Here is a 20,319-nt window from a genome sequence, read left to right on the forward strand (position 1 = left end):
CTGAGGGGTGAAAAGTCCCCGTACCCCTTACCTCAGGGTTCCTAGAATTGACTCTACAGGCCGCCATGACAGGCCCCTCCCCCGCCGGACAGCCATTGGGGCCCCACCCTCCGCGCTCCCGCATGCGCTCCTGTCTTCCGGAGCAAACTGCCCCAGCAGACGCCGGGAGCTGTTGGAGGACGGCGGTCCGCCGTGCCCGAGAGACCCGCCCCAGTGGGCGTGCACAGGCGTGCGCGGGCGTGCAGGCGCGGGGTGCGCGGGCCTAGGAGGTCTCTGCAGGAGAGGACAGAAATGGAGGGTCGGGCAAGCTGCGGAACTTCTCTGGCGACGCTCCTCGCTGGGAACCTTCGTGACGGTCTCTTCTTAAAACCAGCTCTTGGGAAATGTGCACTCGTGAGTTTTATATTGCACTCGTGAAACCCATGCACTTAGCTACAAAGAGTTCTGGAGAGCTCCGCTGTAAGCACAGTAGCCTCAAATTGGGGCAAGTACTTTCATGCCCTTTGGACTGCCGTTCCTTGGTTCTTGTTAATGCCTTTCAAAAAACAGTAGGTCCTTTTTCCTAGCACACCTGAAGTTTCCGTTAAAGAACAATGCTAGCAAAGAATTTCAGACCTGGGAAACACTCTTAAGATACTGTCTCCTGACTCCGTTCCTAGAGTTTTTCCAACGCATTTACTCTACTAGAATATTTTTTCTCCGTGTTCACAGGTGTTTCCTTTGTACGGTTTTGGGGTTTTTTTTTTTTAATAATTTTGAGAAAGAGTTGACAATCTGGGCCAATTTCAACAGGTAGTATGGGAACAATTTTATTTTCCCTCCCTCCTTTTTTATAATATCTTGCAGAATTTCAGTTGACAATAAAACAACAACAACAAAAATAGTAGCGGCATCAACTTACTGACCTGACTTTGTAATACTTCCCAAAGAAACTTCAATCATCAGATCCGCTTTCTGGTCAAATGCAAGATTAGAGCATTTCTCACTCAACAGGATGCCTCTGAAGACCCCTCACATGTAACAGCACTAAGCGCCTCCAAGTGCAGACTTGAAAACTCCACAAGACACAAACATGGTATCTCTTCGTTTCTTTAATGTTTCGTGATTGAGTGGAAGATGAACTGTCTTCTGAGGCTTGTGATGCATGTCCAGAGATGTTTTTTCTCAGTAGTCAATGCCCGCCCCCACCTTCTGTGCAGGAATAGTCAGAGATCATGATCCAAAGGACTTTTAGATACTCCCTTCTGTGACTGTTCTTCCCAAGTTACATTTGGGCTAATTTGATTATCTCTGTCTGTGGGGTGTAGGATTTTGAAGTATTACAAAAGTGATTGCAGTATTGGGACTGGCTAATTTTTGCACAGTGCAATTTTTGTATCAGTGGCCTTGAGAAGAGTCCTTCAAATACTGTATCAGAATTATGAGTGAGAATCTTGTAAATAATTGGTTGAATGACTGAACAAAGGGAGGAAGCAACAAGGAAGCCTGCCTTTCTCGAGTGCCTGGGTACAATATTTTGCCTCACCATTCCTCTAGTATGAAGTTATTGGTTGCAAATCATATAAGTTTTCCTTCATTATAAAAGCTCCAGGGCTTCCCTGGTGGCGCAGTGGTTGAGAGTCCGCCTGCCGATGCAGGGGACACGGGTTCGTGCCCCGGTCTGGGAAGATCCCCCATGCCGCGGAGCAGCTGGGACCGTGAGCCATGGCCGCTGAGCCTGCGCGCCCGGAGCCTGTGCTCCGCAACGGGAGAGGACACAACAGTGAGAGGCCCGCGTACCGCAAAAAAAAAAAAAAAAAAAACAACCTAGGTTGATGGATAAAGACGTGAAAGGAAGGGACTGTCATGCTCAACCTCGGTGCCGTGAATCAAAACAACAGTTTATAAACTGCCTAAAGAGGCACACGCCAATTGTGTTGCCACTGTGGGAGGTGGAAGGAACTTCCGGTTCTTGCCTACCTGCCAGAGCCCTCGTGGAATGTCCCCCCAGCGCACGCCACCCCACCCACGTGCCCTCTGCCCCTCCCCCACCGCAGAACGGTTCAGCCCGCATTTTCCTGTTTACTTTCAAACGTGTCCCTCGTTGACTTGGATCCCGAGCGTTTGCTGAAGCAGGTCGCTCTCTGGCTCCTGGTCTTGACTTTTCTCATTGAGGCTACCAGGCAGCAGTAGTCCGTGCCCAAGCCTGAAGGATGGCTTCAATAGGAGGTAAGCCTATAGGCTGGGGGTGTGTTCTCAGAGACCCTGCCATCCTCACATCCTTCAGGTTCACATGTTACACTTAACTGTGGGCACCTAGTTGGACTGAAGTAGAGGGAGAAGAGAGCACTGGACGCACAAGGACATTTCACCTGGGGAGACTGGGGAGCCTGAAGAAACCCGAGACTGCCCTGGGGAGGAGGGGTCGTTGGAGGTGGATCCAGAGGAATTGCCCTGGCTATGGAGAAAGGATGGCAGCAGACAGTCTGATTCTTTCTAGAAGGGAGACAAGCCACTTTGAAACGTGTGTGTAAGGATGTGTGTGATGTCCTGGTGGTGACACAGGGAGGGTCATGAGGAAAGCCTAGAGCTGTATTGTGTTCCTCAGGCACCTGAAGCTTGCCTCACCACATCTTGCAAAGGGGTTTGAACAGGAGCATACTGTATCTCAGGGGGCCGTGGGGAGAGATGGTCTTGGTGAGAAAACTATTCAATGGGGCTGTGTGTGGCCACACCTGCAGTGAAGTGTCCTCTCCGAGAGCTAGGCAGGGGGTTACTCTAACTGCCGCAGCCCACACCTCATCCACTCCTCCCAGCCCAGAGCTCACTTGTCAGTTCAGGTAACTGTTGCCTTGGATTCAACAGGGGATGGGCAACCATTACGAGTAACTTCAGCCAAGAGAGGGCTCAGGTTCCTGAGTTGCTCTGAATTGTTCTTCCTTTTGTGGAATGGCAGTACTTCAGACCTACTTCATCTTGTCCAGTATCTCATGGTGGACCCTCAGGCTGCCTTGAGAGGAAGAGTTTGTTCCTATTTCAGGTCACTCCTTCATGGACAGGGAACAGATGTGGAGTGGGGTTGTTTCGGGTGGAATGTCTATGAAGCCTGCTTCCTCTTTTAAAGGGGGAAGGAGTGTAGCCCAGGATCAGGAAGATGATCTTCTGTGTTACTATTAAACGTCCTATGACATCTGTTCTGGTGAGTTAGGTGCACCGTGGTGTGTACCTTGTTCTCCTGAACAGGGATGTGTTTCAGACAACTTGATCGCCATGGCATCTGGCTTATGCCTGCATCTCAGATTGTCTCTCCGTTATTGGGAGCTGGAAGGGGAAGGACCACAGGCAGTCTATACTCCCACGACCAATGTAACATGACAATTCCCTGGCCCTTGTTTAATCCTCTGCAGCCATCACTGGCTGTGAAATGACAGAATCTAAGGGACACGCGCCTACTTCTCAGACCACCCCAAGCCCCTAGGAACAGAACTCCTGACTGATGACAGTGACTCTGGGCACTGGGGAAGGGGTGGCAGGACCTGGCCCATGTTACGTATCTGCTGTGGGTTGTTCGGAGATGCAGGTGCTTTCTGGGCCAGTGTCATGGGTTTGTATCAGGATTCCATTAGAGATATTTTCCAGCATTTTGTTTTGTTTTGTGAGGCTAGGAAACAAAGAGGGGATTTATACTGAGCATCAGGAAAAGGAGGACTGAGGAGGAGGTGGGGCCCTAATATTTTACACAGTGCCTGTCCACAAAGGGCCTTTGGGGGCCTAGAACTTACCTTGCAGAAGGCCCCACCTGCTAGTACGCCGGCTGAGGGGCATTTCTCACAGAGCAGATGTCCACACAGCTCCAGGTCTTGGGAGACAGCCTGTGAGGCTTAGGTGCCAGGGTGTGCCTTAGGGAGGCTCTCCAAGTGAGTGCTTGCTGAGGCAATTTCTTCTCGGCAGGCAGGGGTCAGGGAGCTTGGTGGATGGGCGTGGGGTCACCAGTGGAATAATTCTCAACTGGAGGTCAGGGCATGAAAATCACTTGAAGACATTTGCACGCTGCAGTTTCCCTTGTCCAAGAGTCTCTCATCTGTGGAGATTTACACTCTGATGCCGCAGAAAGCCTCAGTCCCACTTGCCCATTCTCCTCCTCCATTCACTCCTTTCCTTTGCCTCAACAGCATCTGCAGTGCTGGGAACGGATGTCACCATGAACCCCGGTGCCTCCTTGTCTACTTTCATGGCAGTGTCCTTTCCTCCACCCATTCCTGGCGCCCAGCACTGGCCACCCTGGGAGCAGCACCTGCCACCTCTCATCACCCCCGCATTCCCTCCTGGCAGCAGCCTGCGGCTGCCAGCTTTCCCCAGGATGCCTTTGGTGGCTAATGGTGGCTGTGGCCCCAGTGCCCCTGGGGCTTGCAACTTCACTGTACAAGTCAGGTCACAAGGGAGGCCAGTGCAGGCCCCCCAGACTCAGACCTTTATCGTTCCTCAGGGCCCCCTCAACTGGAGCGCTCCAGGGGCCCTCAGCGGGAGTGCTGCATGTCCTGCACCCATATTCTTAGCAACCCCTGCGATGGAGACCATTGTGACTGCTCCAGCTGTTGGAGTTACTCAGGCTGGCAAGGGAGGCTGGACCCCAGGCTATCCTCCTCAAGCTCCACCACCAGCTGCCCAGATGGCCCCTAACATTCGCCCAGTGAACTCTGGGCCATGGCCACGTGGCACTTCCAGGGAGGGCAGCCTGGACACCAACCAGCCCTATGCCTCGCAGGAGGACTGCTCTAACCACCAGAGCGTGTACAGTAACTTCCGACGGTGGCAGCGCCTCAAGCCACTGGCCCGGAGACACCTTCCCCAGAGTCCTGATGCAGAAGCTCTTTCCTGCTTTCTCATGTGAGTGAACGCTCAGGGCGTCATGAGCTTATCGGAGCTCTTAGATAAAGAGGAACTGGGGATGGACTCGCAGGTTAGGTTTCTAGGGATACTGGAAGCAAGGTGTGAAGGCGATGTCCACGCCACGAGAAGGCACACTGTCAGTCATACGGGCGAGCCTGCTAGTCCATGACATCATGACTGAAATGTGCCTTATCTCAACTGACCCCACCCCCCTGTGAGTCTAGCCAGCTTGCTCTTCCATGATTCTCCTGGTAATACGGCCTGAAGACTTGCAGTCAGAGAGGGTCGTGGTGTAAGTTGAGGAGCCAAGGAGTGGATGCCACACTCTCCTGTGCTGACGTCTCCTTTCATACAGCACTTGAGTGTACGTGGCCGGGGGAGGTCACTTCGGAGAAGGGGGAGGAGCGCGGGGCCCAGGAGAGCGCTTCATGCACGCCTCGACTTTGTTGATGTGGAGAATTCCACTAGGAACAGGGTGATGGTAGAGCTCTCCTAAGGGCATGGGCTCTCTCCCACTAGAGTTGTGAGCCTGGCAGGCATTTCCATCCTAAACCTGCGGTCCCTCGTAAAAAGGGACAATCACACTTCACCTTCAGAGGACCGTGCAGAAGACTCCTTGGGCTAATCTATGAAGTGTGAGCAGATTGCCTGGCACATGCCACGCCTCATTGATGATGGTGATTTTTATTATGAAAAGGCAGCCTTGAAGAGGAAAAGAGCTCCCCAAGGCACAGTGTCCCAGCTCTAGCCTGGGAGTGGATGGTCATCCTCGAGTGAGTGTGAGGCGGTGACAGCCGTAGCCGGGAAGGCTTGTCTCTGCTCTCCCAGACACCTGCCTCTCACTCTCCTGTTGCTCAGTCATGCTGTGTTGAGTGATGTGTGGTCCACATTGGTGGGTGGGGTCAGGCAGGTGGGGGCTGGGCTGGGCACAGAGACTGTCCCCGAGTGCTTACAGCCCAGCGCTTCGATCCCTGGCCCGCCTGAAGCCCACCATGACACTGGAGGAGGGACTGTGCAGGGCCGTGCAGGAATGGCAGCACATTAGCAACTCTGACCGGATGATCTACTACGAGATGGCGCAAAAGTGAGTCAGCGTCCTGGGCCCAGGGGCTGCGTGGAGGGTGAGGCGAGTGGGTGAGGGCAGGGTCTGGCCATGGGGGTGCTCATCAGAGAGGACAAAGGAGAAGGGCTGTCGCTCGGAACGGGGGGCCCGCAGCCCAGAGGCCCTACAGTCCTCCAGAAACCCCTCCCTCACCTTGAGAGTTTGGGTCTTCTGTCCTTCCTCCACCACGAGCTCTGCCCTCCCCTGAGTTTGACCTACCCTTGCCCTCACATGAAGGTCTCAGGACGGGGCAGGGTGAAGCTGTGAGTCCAGTAGGGGTCCAACTCCGGCCATATGGGCTGGGCTGGGGAAAGAGCTCCACCCGCCAGCCTGCTGCTTCCTTAGTGGTGGCTGGCTGGCGGCCACTGACATAGATTTGGGACCCCCTCTCCTCACGAAAAGTGGCCTGAGTGGGTACCCTGGCATCCCTCAAGAGGCTGGGGAAGCCAGCTGTCATCAGCGCAAGGGTCTCTGGCCCTTCCAGTGTTTGCTCCACGGTAATCCCCTTGGTTTAAGAAACAAAACCAAACAAACAAGCACCTCTCAGAGGAAAGGAAGGCCTGTCCTCTAAGCTCAGCATCCACATCGTCCAGCCTCTTCTGAGCCCTGTCTCCAGGTCTACGTTCCAGAACTCTCAGTCCCAACCCAGGGTCCTGGATTTGGGCAAGGACCCCTGTGGTGAACACATGCCTGTTCCAGCCTCTGGCTGTCAGCCCTTCATGTGGCTCTGGATGGGGGGCATGGGGAGGGTGCCCCCTGGGTCAGCCACGTGTCCCGTTGACCTGGTTCAATGCAGCGACCTGGCTCTATGCTGTTGAATGCTCTCCAGTGCTGGTGAGGCAGGAAGGGTCCCAGATCTTGTATCAGTTCCAGGAGCAGCTCTCTGCTGTGGACAGCACCTCACAGGGCCTTGACAGCCCCAAGGCACATCCTCTCCCAATCCCTCATTCTTGGCTGCCTTTGTTGGGCTCCAGAACCCAGGCCATTTTCTCAGGATGGCCTGTGCCTCCGTCACACCCCAGGTTCATGCAATTTGAGGCAGAGGAGGAGATGCAGATCCAGCAGTTGCGGTGGATGCAGTGCGCGCAGGGCCTGCCTCCTCCAGCCCCACCGAAGCTGGATCCTCGGGGGCCCCCAGCCCCGAAAGTGGGCCTTCAGCCGGCCACCCAGGTTCCCACTGGAGTTGAACGCACAGGTAACAGGGGCCCAGGGTTGGCCACTCTTCCCATGTGGATCATTTTCCTTCAAGACAGGGGCATTGGTCTTTCAAGCAAAACAGCCACCGAGGCGGGGGGTGGGGGGTGGGGTCTCAGATGCCCTTTGTTACTACGGGGTATTGACTTGGTCAATCTTGTAACTTCTCTCACGCCTCCCTGTCAAAGGACTGCACACAAAGTCTGCCTAAGAAGTGGGCTTGATGGGGACACCCCTGGAAAATTGGAGGTTCCCCACTTCCTTATATGTGACTCTCTTAGATGCCCCCTTACCTCCCCCCTCCAACTGTGCATGAAGCTCCAGGTGGTCCTGACCCCCCCACACCCACATCAATGTCCCCCAACAGTGCCCTCACCAGCGTGCGCTCAGTGGTCAGGAGGTAGACCGGGAGCCCCTCACCTTCCTTCCCTTCCTCCTGCTCTGCCGCAGCCTGTGCTCCCAGGATGTCTGGCCCCAGGGCCCAGCCCTCCCGCCCGAAGCCACACGGGTCCCAGCGACCCCCGGAGCCCAAGGCACCCGAGGACATTCCACCTGAGGCTGTGAGGGAGTATATGGACATCATGGAGGCGCTGGTGGGGCCCGTCCACTCAGCCACAGGCGACTCAGATGCAGAATGGGGAGAGGACGGAAATGAGCTGCAGCAGGAAGAGGACGGCACCTACTCGGACCCGGATCTCTTAAGCTATATCGACAAGCTGTGTTCCCAGGAGGACTTTGTCACCAAAGTAGGCTAGGCCTGGAGACTGGGGTCTGCAAGATGCCAGGGCATGGAACTCTCAGCACCCAAGATCTGGGTTCTGCTCAGGCCGTTGGGACTTAAGCTCAGCTCCTTGTTCCTGAGCCTGGTGTTAGGGGAGGTTTACGCAGATGTTTGTGTGTACATGTTTGTGTCTATCTGTGTGTATGCCTTTGTGTCTGTGTTTGTGCCTCTGTATATGTGCTCTTTTGTGTGTGACTGTGTATGTGCATGTTTGCGTGTGTGTGTGTGTGTGCGCGCTGACCATCCCCGCCTTGTGGAGGAGAGTGGGGTGGGTCTCTGCTTTTCACTTTCCCTCCTGGCCTTCTTGTCTCACAGGCCACTCCTGGCCAAGGATGCTCACAGCCTCTTCTTTCTGTTCTAGGTGGAGGCAGTCATTCACCCTGGATTCCTGGCAGATTTGCTTTCCCCAGACCCACAGCTGGATCTCTTGGCCCTAGAGAAGGAGCTGGAGCAGGAGGAAGGGCTCACCCCCGAAGAAGTGAGACAGGGGAGGGAGAGGGACACTCAGGGAGCCAGGGGACCCCACGGGAGGGGGACCCCAGGTGATCCAGGGGACAGGGGAACCCAGATGACCCAGGGGAGCCAGAGGAGGGAGGGATCCCCGGTAGAACAGGGGACACAAGGGACACTCAGGAAGACCAGGGCACAGAGGGACCCCAGTGAACAGGGGAGAGGTAGGGCCCCAGAACAGGAGGGCCACATAGCGCTGTCCATCCCTCCCCTGCCTGGGACTCCTGGCATGGGGAAGGGCCCGTTCTGGGGTGGGTGCAGTGCAGGGTGAAAGGAAGGAGAGGATGGGGAGCCGGGAGGGGAGGGAAGGTCACAAAGCTCGGAATCAGTTGCAGGAGGATGGCCGGACTGCCACAGTGTCTGTATTTGGATTCGAGTCCTGGGGTCGCCCGTCCCCTCCTCCCCCCCAGGGCCATTGTCCCACTGCCCAGTGCTCCTCCTCTCACACGTGTGTGTGGAGCCGTCACTGTCCTCCTCCCTCCTACCAGCTGGTGCAGAAACGACTCCTGGCCTTGAAAGAGGACGACAGTGTGCGGGCAGCCCCGAGTCACAGTGCACCGGAATGGCCTCAAGTCCTTCTGAGTCCGACGCCGGCCAAGGTGCCCAGAGGCACGACCAAGACCCCCATCTAGGGGTCAGTGATGAAGCCTGCCCACCAGAGATTGATTCTCAGGCTCTTCATAGGCTCATCCAAACAGACACTGCCCTGTGCAGGCCCAAAGTCTTTGTTCCCTCTGGAGGACGTCAGGAGTTCTCTATATTCCGGCCCGTACGGCTCTCCCCTCCCCAGGGTCAAAGGCGCACCGGCCCTCTACTGAGATCCAGGGATGCGTCTGTTCTCAGAAAGGCCTCTCCTCTTCGGGAGGCCCGAGTGCCCAGGGACAGGTCCAGTGAGAACGAGGAGGTGCTCCAAAGCGTCTTCATCGTAGACTCTCAGCATATACTGGTGCCTTTCGGGATGTCCCTCAGTCCTGCACATGTCTCAGCCCTGGCTTCCTCTGGAGATTGGGGGGCCCAGAGTGTTCCCCAGTCCCCCTCCTCTCAGAGAAGAGGCCTCAGCCCAGCTCCACCAGCCGCTCCCAAGTCGAGGAAGCGGGCTCTGTGTAGACGCCCAGCCGCTGCTGAGAAGCTGCCCATCCCCGGGGCTGGCCTCGGCGTCTCTGGGAGGCCAGCCTTGGCTCTGGGGCTGGCTCGCCCCTCACAGCTGAGAAAGAGAAAGCGTGACCCGTTTGACACAAAGAAGCGTGGGAAGAGGAGGAAGAAGCACTGCAGCCAGTAGGGAACAGCTGGGCCGGCCCTCCAGGGCGAGGCCCCAGGGCAGCCCCCTGGGGAGCCTAGGGGCTCCTCCTCCTCCCAGTGCTGATCCTGGATGATGTGGGGGGAAGGGAGGGGGGCAGGACCACCAGGGTTGGGAGGGGGAGCGGGATTGTGGGGGGGGGGTTAGGGAGGTTGGGGAGGTGGGTGTGGGAGGAGGACCTTTGGAGTGATGTATGTAAATTGTGAACAAAGATCGTTTTCGTGGGAAATGCTCTCAGGCCACTGTCATCTTGTTGGTGTTGAGCTGCTCCACAGAGAGCGATCCTGAGAGGAAGGAAGGATGAGGGAGGTCACAGGAGCTCTGGGTCTACAGGTGGCCACACCTTTCCTCCACATAGACAAGGACTCCTCAGGCTGCCCCTGGGAACGCACAGCTCTCACTTTCCCCAGGGACCCCCTCATCAGCCCCTTCTCTAACGCCTGCTCGGCTAGGGCCCTTCTGGGGCATCTGTACCGTCTTCTGCATCCCTGAACCTTCTGGGGAGGCAGAGCTGCTCTTGTGCTTTTCAGCCCTCTGGACACTCACCAGTTTCTAGGATGGAGCCTGGAGACGGCCCTTGTCATTATGGAGCTTCTCTCTGCTTTCCTCATGCGGCCAGACGACGGCGCTGGGATGACCCTCCGCTCATCCAGGGTTTCCTGTGTGGGTGGCCTGACCAGAGACGAAAAGTCTTGGCCATGGGGACGGGACTGTCTGCCTCATCGTAGCGGGAGCATCCTCTAGTTCCACTGGGATTATTGCAATGTGGAGAGTGGTGGAGGCAGCTACCTCTTCATCCCAATGAGGAGGCAACAAGGGGAATGGGTGTGGGGAGATTCATGGGGCCCCCGTTAAAGGTGTGTATAAGGGAAAGGACAGTCGGGCCCCTTTGTGGAACTTGTGGGATCTCTGTGCAGCAGCATCTCGTTCAACTGAGGGAGGAGGACCCATGTGGCTGTGGCCGTGGGGACTGGCGTCCGGGGCCTCCGGGTCTGCAAAGACACCCCAGAGCTACTGTCCCTTCCCTTTGCACCCATGGCTGGACGTGTGTGTGTACTGGTATCAACACTGGTTTGTATCCCCATAGGAAACAGGTCCTCCTAACAAACTATGACCACGTTTCACAAGAACAGCTTGCTCACAGGGGCGGCAGGGGGTGGGAGAGGTGTCTGTGGCCCCAGATCTGAGTGGGAGCTGGGATCCATGCTGAGGAGTGTGGAGGCCTCAGTCACCGTCCTGTGGGTGTCGGCAGAGGCTTCGAATCATCAGAGCAGGGGAAATGACCCCCTCATTAGAGTGAGATGAGCAAACAATGAGGGGCAGGGAGTAGACCCCCGCTGTCTCCCAGAAGTGCCTCCCCTCCCAGTCCGCTTAGCCTCTGTCACAGCCTGTGCTGGCCCACCTCTGAAGCCCCTTCCTCCTAAAGCACTGAGATGCTCTGATCTTTTATGGACCTGCCCTGGGCCTCACCCCCCCTTCCCTGCTGGCCAAAGGCTCTTCTCCTGCTTCTGACTTCTGATTCCTTCCCCAGGACCCAGGCAGGTGTTAGGACAACAGAGATTCCCTGAACATGACCCCTACACCACCAGCATGCAAAACTGGGGCCGCAGGCTTCCACAGGTGGCATGACTCTCTGCTGGACCCTGCAAAGAGCTTGGAGAAGAAAGGGGCTCATGTCTCTCCACCTCCACAGAATCTGTAGGTCAGCCTCACAGGTCCCCCTCTGTCCAGGTGGGCAGCACATATGTGCTCCCAGCCCTCCTTGACCCTTTGTGAAAGAAAGTTTTTGCAGCTTAGTAGTCTGATATTAGTCAAGGTGTCTCAGGGCTTGTTCCTTTTGAAGCCCTACAGGAGAATCTGTTTCCTTTCCCCTTCTGTCTTCTACAGGCTGCCTGCATTCCTTGGAATTAGTCCCTTCTTCCATCTTCAAAGTGCATCACTTTAATCTCTGCTTCCCTCATCACATGGTCTCTCCAACTCTGACTCTTCCTGTGTCCCTCCTACACAGCTCTTTGTGTTTATATATAGCCCACCCAGAAAATTTAGGATAATCTCTTCATCTCAAGATTTTTTACTTAGTCACAGCTGCAAAGTCCATTTTTCCATACAAGGTAACGTGCACATCTTGTCATAGGAGGGGTTAAACACGGGCGTTTTGGGGGAACCAGAATTTACCCTACTAGAAGGAATCCACAAGAATACCTACCATCAGCATCCACATGAATAACAGACTATGACCAAGTGGCGTTTATTCCAGGGATGCAAGCCTTGTTCAATGGTAAACACTCACCAGTGTAATCTACCAGATTGAGTCTAAAGAGGAAACACGTACTGTTACACCAGTTAACACAGAACAGGCACTGAACGAGAGTCAACGCCCCTTCATATTAAAAGTGCTCAGGAAACGAGGAATAGAAGGGCACTACCTCAACCGAATAAAGAACCTCTACAGAAAACCTACTTCTAACATCACATGAAATGGTGAAAGAATGAATGCTTTTCCCTGAGTTCAAAACAAGGTTAGAAGGTCCACTCTTATCTTAGTTTTCAACTTAGTACTTTAGATTCTAGTTAGTGTAGTACAGCAAGAAAAGGAAAAAAGAGGCATACATATTAGAAAAGAAGAAATATAACTGTCATTCTTTACAGATGACATAACTGTCTACATAGAAAATTCCAAGGAAGGTATAAGTAGACTCATAATAAATTATAATAGCTTGCTTTAGCAGGATCTCAGAATATAAAATCAATACATAAACATTAATACACAACATTGATCAGATTTCCATATACTAGTAACAAACTGAACGATTGAAAACCAAAATTTAAAACACATTAAATAGGTTCCAGTTCAAGATGGCAACATAGGAAGATCCTGAACCCACCTCCTCCCACAAACACACCAAAGCTACAGCTACATATGGAAAAATTTCCTCTGAAGAAAACTAAAAGATGGTGGAGCAACCCCTTCACATCAGGAAAACCAGAGGGAAACCACATCAAAACAGGTAGGAAAGGCTGAGACACAATTTTGCCATAAACCCCATCCTTGGTGTGGAGACACACAATTAGGAAGGAACTCAAAACCTGGAGCTTCTTCCTGAGAGGTGAACGGTATGGACCCCACATTGGGCACTCCAAATTTTAAGGCTGGCACCTGAGAGATAGACCCTCAAAACATCTGACTTTGAAGACCAACAAGGCACATCCCATGAGACCCACAGGGCTGTGGTGAACTGAAGAACAGCTCTTAAAGGGCCTGTGCACAGACTCACCTGTCCGAGGGCCAAGTGTAGAAGCAGCCCTTTGAAAAGCACTCTGACTTTTTGGGAAAGAGACTCACTTCCCAATTTTAAAGCATTAATCTGAGGAACAGGGGCCTGCTGGAATACTCCCCAGGGACAGAGGCTGGCGGGTGCCATCTTCCTGCTCTCTCTCTACCTTGATAAAACTGAAAGGTGCCATCCTTTTTCCCCTTTTTCCTTTCCTGCAGGTGACACCTTTGTGCTCCAGCCAGCTGGCTCCTTCTTCCCTGCTCTTCCTCTGTCTTGCTATATATATATATATATTTTTTTTTCTTCTTTTCTTTTTTTCTTTTCCCTCTTTCCCTTTATTCAAATGGTGTCATCTTTGCACTCTTCCCACCGCCTCACTCAGCCAGTAAGCATCATCTTCACACTTTCCTTCTGATGTGCTCCAGAGAGCCAGAATCTCCAAGACAGGAGATCCCATTTTTGTGGCCTCCACTCAGGGGATGCTCCTTGATCACCTGGCTCTGGAGGCCAGGAGGGATTTCTTTTCTGGGTCCCATGGGACTGTAACAATTGGAGAGACAGTTCTTGGCAGGATACCACCCCCAGGATGTACCACTACACATCAGACTGAGACACAGCCCCAGCCTTTACATGAAAAAGGCCTATTTGCTAGTAGGGACAAGACTTAAGAGCAGGCTTCAGGTTCAGCACACATCTAGAGGCTACGGATGTGCTCTCGGGGAAGGTAGGCTGGGGGTGCCATCTCTCCACCCTCACTCTGCCTTACTACAGTCCACTGGTATCTCCCAGAATGGAGCTTGTACACTTATCTGAAGCACTGTTTTCTTGTGACTGCTCCCCAGGGAACACCTTCAGATTGCTTGCTTCTGGGGCGCAGCAGGGCTTCCACTTGCAATCTCACAAGACTAAGTACATTTGCATTCTTTAAAAGCTGTTACCAAGTTTTCTGGCTTCCTATCAACCTGAATCTCGGTGCTGCCTGAGATCCTCCACTTTGGGTTGCTCATTTGTCTTGGCACACCCTCAACCGCTGGGATGGTGTGCCAGGTCTATTAAAAATAAACTGCTTAGACAATCACAAAGGTTTGAGAGGCGACCAAGAGTAGACAGGGTTAAATGACAAGGTTCATCTGTCACACAGCTCTTCAAGACTGGGAGATGTGGCTATTTCACTTAATGCATAGAAACCAACACAGAGAGTCAAGCAAAATGAAGAAAGGGAGGACTATACTCCAAAAAAAGAACAAAATAAAACCTCAGGAAAAAATCTTAATGAAATGAACGTAAGTAATTTACTTGATAAAGAGTTCAAAGTTATGGTCATAAAAATGCTCACTGAACTCAGAAGGAAAATGGATGAAAACAGTGAGAACTTCAACGAAGAAATAGAAGATATAAGAAAGTTCCAAATAGAAGTCACGGAACTGGAGAATGCAATAACTGAACTTAGAAATACAGTAGATGAAGCACAAGAAAGAATAGGTGAACTCAAAGACAGGTCAGAGGAACTCATCCAATCAGAGAATAAGGAAGAAAAAAGAATGAAAATAATGAATATAGCTTAAGGGATTTATGGCACATCAAATGGAATAATATTCACCTTATAGGAACTCCAGAAGGAGAAGAGAAAAGGGGGCAGAAAACATTTGTAGAAATAATATCTGAAAACTTTTCCTAACCTGGGGAAAGAAACAGACATCCAGATACAGGAAGCCCAGAGAGCTCCAAAGCAGATCAACCTAAAGAGATCCATACCAAGAAATATTAAAATTAAAATGTCAACGTTAAAGATAACAAGGGAATCTTAAAATCACCAAGAGAAATACAACTTGTTATATAACTTGTTATATACAACTTGTTATACAACTTGTTATATAACATCAACCTAAAAAGCTTCTACACAGAAAAATAAACAATCAACAAAATGAAAGGGCAAGCTACAGAATGGGAGAAAATATTTGCAAATCATGTACGTGATAAGGTGTTAATATCCAAAATATATAAGGAACTCATACAATGGCTATATCTATATCTATATCTATATATAGATATAGATAGATATAGATTTTCAAACAATTCAATTAAAATTTGGGCAGAAGAACTGAATAAAAAATTTCCCAATGAAGACATCCAGATCACCAACAGGTTCATGAAAAGATGCTCTACATCACTAACCACCAGGGAAATGCAAATCAAAACTACAACGAGATATCACCTCAAAGAGACTAAGAGGTAACAAATGTTGACAAGGATGCAGAAAAGGAAACCCTTGTGCACTGTTGGTGGGAATGTAAATTAGTACAGCCGCTATGGTAAACAATATGGAGTCTCCTCAAAAAATTAAAACTACCATACATTAGCAATCCTGCTTTGGGTATATATATATCCAAAGAAAATGAAATCACTATTTCAAAGAGATATCTGCACTCGCACGTTCATTGCAGCATTATTCACAATTGCCGAGAGATGGAAACAACCAAAGTGTCCATACATGGATAAATGGATATAGAAGATGTGGTAGGTAAATAGATGGAATATTATTCAGCCATGAAAAAGAAGAAAATCCTGCCACTTGCAACAACATTTATGGATCCTTGGGGCATTATGATGAGTGAAATAAGTCAGAGAAAAATAAATACTGTATGATGTAACTAAATTGTAGACTCTAAAACAGCCAAACCCAGAGAAACAGAGAATAGAATGGTTGTTGCTAGGGGTTGGGGTTGGGGGAAATGGGGAGATGTTGACCAAAGGGTAAAATATCCAGTTAGCACATGAATTTCTGGGAATCTAATCTACAGCATGGTGATTGCAGTTAACAGAACTGTATTATATACTTGAAAGTTGCTAAGAGAGATCTTAAATGTTCTCACCAAAAAAAATGCTATTTATGCGAGGTAACGGAGGTGTGTTAACTAGCTCCGCTGTGGTAATCATTTCACAACATGTAACATACCAACAGGTTGTACACCTTAAACTTACACAATGCTATATGTCAATTACATCTCAATAAAGTTAGAAAAAATACAGAAAACAGACTGTTGCATAACATTCAAGCAAAAATACTAGTTTGGGGCTGCTTTTTCTTGAATTTAGTCATTGTTCCTTCCTGAATCTGTTTTGTATCACATGATAGCAGACTCATACAGGCAGCTTACTTCTGATCAGGCGCAGCCAAAAAGAAGCAACTGATGGTATATGGAAGTTTAGGGATAAGCTATGAGATTTCTCCCTTTCTTCCTCTACTTTGTGAAGATTCTCCAGCAGCAACTGTGTAACTTCCACGGCTCCAACTCCAATGAGACAGAACTGGTATGGTCTGACATTGATGATCATTTAACCTGGCCCTGGACGCCTTTACAACCCTCTCCTTAACTTTGCCTTTCCAGCATAGGGGTACAAGTAAATTCCTATTCCTACTAATCACTCCATTATCTAGGTGGCCCTTCTTTACTTCTCAGAAGTTTCATCACTGGTGTTCTTAATACCCTGTATTAAATTTATTTGCAAAGACTTGAAACAATTTCTATTTTATTTGTTATGGGCAAATACAGTCTAATAAAATTTCCAAATATTAAAAAAATTAGAAGACACATGAAATCTCAAAATGGGGAAATGTTAGCCACGTTTAGGAAGAAAATGTACTAATATTATTGGAGGAGAGAATTCAGGAATTGGAAGATAACACTAATGAGTTTGGAAGGTATAAGACTGTGGAGAAGTTTGAATGGTGGGCTTCATGCCACAGGAAATAGGGAGTGATTCAAAGTTCTATAAAGATTGTGCTCACTTCAGCAGCATATATACAAAGTTTTATAAGATTAATCTGAAAGTGGTAGGCAGTTTGGAGTATGTGATGGAGTGATGTCAAAGAAAAATTGCACCAGATGGTTAAACAGGCAAGGAGTACTTTACTCAAGATGATTCTGTAATAGGGGAGAGACACTGAACTCCGTTCTGCTGAAACAAAAGGCATGGAAGTTTTTAGATGCCAGGATGAGCTGTAGGAAAAATAGTAGAGGATGCTGGGGAAGAGGTTGGTCAATATAATTAGACCATCTCTGTTTGCTTTGGCTCTTATCAAAGTTAGGCTCCTATACTCCCCACAGAGACTGGGAACTAGGGGCAATACCTTTCTTGAAGGTTATATTTCAAAGAGCTGACTCCCAGGTCCTTGAGAAAGACATTTCTGGGTTGGAAAATTATCAAGTGACTAGGAGAAAATTTACATCTCAAAGGGGCAGGGAAAGAATTTATAATTTCAAGCTTCTTAAAGTAAATGTTTTCAGAAAAGGGAGGTTAGGGGCCTATGGTAAAGAAAAATCCTGTCTGAAGTTTAGCCAAACTGAGGGACACATTAAGGCCATCTTGATCAGTAGTTAAAATTAGCATTACCTTCAGGAAGGTTATTTTATAAAGAAAAGCAATGCTTTAGGAACTTTCTCAGAAGAATCAAAAGTAACTGTCTGCTAGTTAGATACAGGTCAGGAATAATGAGAAAGGGCAGTTACAAAGTAAACTCAACTAATGTTCTCTGTGTTGTAGCTTTAATAAAGATGAAATAAGTAGAAAAAAAATAATCCATTGGTACACGGTGAGAGCCAATTGGATGGACTGCCCAATTAGAAATACTTCTTTATTTTCTAGTCATTATCAGTCAAGGATTAACAAACCTACTTTTATTAGATATACTTCTGTCTAGGGATTGAGAAATATCAATTATTTAAACTTAATCACTACTTTATTTCTGTGAGATTTTTAAAAATATACTTTGGGGAAAAGTAATGGAAGAGTGATATAGCACTAAAACATTGAAGTGAATGACATAATAAGATCCTATCTTTCTCAATTTAAGGAGAAAAAAAGGGAGGGCAAAAGAAATGGGCAGAAAGTAAGTTTACCAACCAGTCATAGTGTCAAGTGTTTTCATATATTTATCTAATTTAATACTCACAAAACAATGAGACATAAGGAAGATATTTATCCCATTCCATAGATGAAACTCTGTTTACAAAGTAATATATCAACCATTTGTAGAGCTGACCCTTGAATTTAAGGCCTTACGTCTGTGGAAATGCAAGAGCCAAACCCTGCTAATACAAGGTGCTTAGAAGAGGTAGACTTCAGTGAGCAGGAAAATCAGAGCATGCGTGAACTGATGACAAGTTTTGCTGATCTAGCAGCTTTGTGAGATTTGTCTAGATTCAAAGGCCCTTGCTCTACTAAACCATCAAATTAGAGGTGGTCTCCTTCTGAAACAACCAATATTTGCAGAGCTATTCAGACTTTGCGTCATGGTATTTTTTCAAGGATTAACTATTATCACTGGCTTTTCAAATTTTAACTTTAGAAAGTCCTTGCTTTTGTTGGAAGCAATGTTACATTTTGATGCAGTTGTTTGCAGGGATGAAACTTGGTCGCCCTCTGGAGGCTATTCTCAGGTCCGACTAGCATACCTTAATTGTGAGAAAGAAGTCAGGTCTTAACAATTTAACAAGTCATTTTAAATGTGTGGAAATTATGTATATACATTATACTTTTTTAGAAGTTACAAAACATTGAGTTCAAAATGCTCAAAATATTTTAAAATGCTGAATTAAACGATTTATGGCATAGCATGTTTTGAATTCCTGTTCTCCCTTTGGAAATGGAGATGGTCATCATTCTCCTTTTATCACGCAATATCTATACTGGGACTAAAACCGTTATTTTTTCCTCCCCTATTATAGGAACACATGGGCAATTAGTTCTATAAAATGAATAATAAAACATATGACACAATACTATACACTCAATTACTACCAAGATCTTCCATTTTAAGTTTAAAAAAAAAAATCTCTAAATTTCCAATTAAAAAAATTTTTTTTCTTTCTCTCAGAGACAAAACATCAGAGCTTACAAGAACCCTTAAAAACAGAATGGCTCAAAGGATAAAAATGTTTTGCTCCCTAGTTCATTCTTGTTCAGTTTTCTTGTAGAAGGTGTATTATACCAGTTAGTGTAAATTATACAAGCAAACTTCTTGCCATATATTGGTGACAGCTTTTCTACATAAAGTAAGCAGTTAAGGGGCTTCCCTGGTGGCGCAGTGGTTAAGAATCCACCTGCCAATGCAGGGGACACGGGTTCCAGCCCTGGTTCCCGAAGATCCCACATGCCGCGGAGCAGCTAAGCCCATGTGCTGCTACTGAGCCTGCGCTCTAGAGTCCGTGTGCCACAACTATTGAGCCTGCGCTCCAGAGCCCATGCGCCACCACTACTGAAGCCCGCACACCTAGAGCCCATGCTCCGCAACGAGAAGCCACCGTGATGAGAAGCCCGCACACTGCAACAAAGAGTAGCCCCCACTCTCCGCAACTAGAGAAAGCTCGCGTGCAGCAACGAAGACCCAACACAGAGCCAAAAATAATAAATAAATAAATTTTTTTAAAAAAAGTAAGCAGTTATGAGCTGCTATAAACCTACTGTTTCTTTACTTGATTTAAATGAATTTAATTCTTCAAATAACTGAGCAAGTAGAGAATTTAGACTCAGCCATTATTAGAGGTACCTTATACAACCAAAGTGGTATAAAAACCCTGTAACATGAAAGTGTTGTGGAGGTCCTTCTGGTCTTCTGAGACCGGGACACCTGTACCTTTATGTCCCATTTATAAATGCTCCTCTATAATGTTTGGGATGCTGAAATATTTGATGAGATAGATACCTCATGCCTATTACATGCCTTCCCTATATCTCTCTCAACTACATCCCTCTAATGAGTTGGTGCAGCTCCAAGGCTCTATCCAGTAACAAGGTAGTGCCAGCCAGTGCTTGTTGTACTCACTGGCTTTTAATCCTCCAACTGCCTTGTAATCTCCTCCTTCACACCTTGAGGCTTAGAAATGGCATATTTCCTGAGGAAGAGGTTTCTAGGGAGTCCTGTATACTTGCTTGAAATGGGGACAGAAGGATGGAGGAACAGAAGGGAAGATATACGGAAGATGAACGGATTTTTTTTAATATAAATTTTTCTGCCATAAAAACTATAGGTACCAAGCAAAGCAATCAGGGAAATATATATTCATGCATTAATTTACCACTTACAACGATGAGTAGATAGAGGACATTAGATAGATTAAGGAAGTATCTAGGAGGTAAAATGGATAAGACTGATAATGGATAGGATATAGTGGCTGATGCAAGAGGTTGAACTCAAGGATTATTGTTAGGTGCCTGGTTTATACAACTGGGTGAATGGTGTCACTACACACTAAGACAAATGAAAATGAAGGAGGAGAGATTCGGCAGT

At 48.7% G+C, this 20,319-nt stretch overlaps 1 long non-coding RNA gene across 2 annotated transcripts in view; it reads right to left on the reverse strand.

Moving 5' to 3' along the window:
* The window catches only part of LOC308610933, an 86,035-nt gene that overhangs the window by 19,593 nt on the left and 46,123 nt on the right, over positions 1-20,319 (reverse strand). The window contains exon 1 of one of the 2 annotated variants that reach the window (XR_014014710.1): positions 2,066-2,181. The exons of the other annotated variant lie outside the window; for it this stretch is intronic. This is a non-coding gene — a long non-coding RNA (uncharacterized lncRNA). Of the gene's footprint in view, positions 1-2,065; positions 2,182-20,319 lie in introns of those variants that run through there. 2 annotated transcript variants of the gene reach the window in all.

This window comes from Mesoplodon bidens (genome assembly GCF_964165515.1).
Source record: "Mesoplodon bidens genome assembly, contig: HAP1_SCAFFOLD_96, whole genome shotgun sequence".
NCBI lineage: Eukaryota > Metazoa > Chordata > Mammalia > Artiodactyla > Ziphiidae > Mesoplodon > Mesoplodon bidens.